This window comes from Pteropus vampyrus, unplaced genomic scaffold, assembly GCF_000151845.1.
Source record: "Pteropus vampyrus isolate Shadow unplaced genomic scaffold, Pvam_2.0 Scaffold21908, whole genome shotgun sequence".
NCBI lineage: Eukaryota > Metazoa > Chordata > Mammalia > Chiroptera > Pteropodidae > Pteropus > Pteropus vampyrus.
In genome coordinates, this window is record NW_011910689.1 from 1 (window position 1) to 1,516 (window position 1,516).

Here is a 1,516-nt window from a genome sequence, read left to right on the forward strand (position 1 = left end):
GCATGAAACAATCTAACAACGTCACCCTAGAAAAACAAGTCAAGAAAATATGACATAAGAAGCAGGTGTCTCTAATTTTGATATTGCTAGCTACTTGGCTTTTAATGATCATTGGTACATTTCAAAATATACAGGAGATAAACTCAATGAAACATAGTGCGTACGTAGTTACATTCTAGGTTTATAGGTTTATAGTCACCTAATTATAACACCAGTGAACACACAGGTATTGCATCTAGAAATTCAGTAAGATCATCTTCACTTTTTCCAGCAAGTGTTCTGTGTAGGACATACTTACTCCTTTTAGGACATCCTCTCGATAGGAACTATATTTCATGAATAAAGTAATTTTCCAGCTTGTGTTGCAATTAACAGCATTCACCTATTAATGAAGAAGTGTTAAGTTATAAGACTGCAGATTTCGTTTTATACCAGAAATTATTACTTCAACTAGTAAAAAGCGAAAAAAGACAACTTTGGACAATTAGTATGCACTTCAACACAAATGCCTTCAAAGGACCCTCTGAAAATAGCAATAACTAATCATTATCTATTTGTACCTTAGGAATATTAATTAGCATAACTGGAATTAGGCTTATGAAAAAAATCAACAAATTCATTTCCTTTCTTCCTCAACTTACCTCTTTACAACCTGGATTATCGAGAAGCTCTATGTTGCTGGCATGTAGTGGCTGTCCTGCATTCACGGGCATCAAAACAACTTTATCTCCTACAACAATCTAGGAATCAGAAATAAGTTGCAATTGAGACAGTGCATGGATCTTTGGTGGTGTTATTTGAGGCTAAAAATAACTGCATGGAAGCCCTCATTATTGACCTAAGACCTGGACTGTTTGTCCTCCATACAAATTTTAGTTCAATTCTTTTCCTCTTTGAAGTAAATATCTTCTGATAAATGATCACATAATTAGTTTGGATTCATAAAGCTAAAGCAGATTTTTTCTTAGTAGTCTCCCATTTCAGTTGGAGCTTTTTAAATGTCAATGAATCCCTCCACATGTGGTTTTATCCTATGAGCGCAGCAGATATAGTGAATATATCTGCCCCCAAAAAACAATCTGGCTAAATATTAGAACCACTTCAAGTAGAAAATATTATACTTTTGTATTATCTCTGGAATCAAATAAGTTTGTTAAAGTTGATCTTACCTATAATCTCAGAAATTTATTAAACATTCTAATGTCATCTGGATTCAGGAAATGCAGAATTAAGTATACCCTTGTAGAAATATGTTTATTGTTTAGGCCTTGGGTATCTGGTTCAGTTTTATCTCAAACATACCAAACTAACAATGCTCTTTAAATCTGGTATTCATTTTTAAATAAAATTAAAATTGGATATGGGAAAAATGCTCAAGAGAATTAAGCTTAAGTTGATTTTTTTATTTATGCTATCATTAACAATGTCTGCTTTATTTTCAAGTATTTTTATTCATAACTCAAATTGTGAGGAAATGAGGTTGTGCTTTCTTAATGATAATAATGAACAGTTTAAT

General features: G+C 32.2%; 1 long non-coding RNA gene across 1 annotated transcript; it reads right to left on the reverse strand.

The window, feature by feature from the left end:
• Nucleotides 1-747, reverse strand: LOC105311025. Its single transcript, XR_897601.2, has 3 exons — nucleotides 642-747; nucleotides 299-382; nucleotides 1-26 (listed from the first exon to the last, which is right to left on the reverse strand). It is a non-coding gene; the product is annotated as an uncharacterized LOC105311025 (long non-coding RNA).
• Nucleotides 748-1,516: the final 769 nt, after the last annotated feature.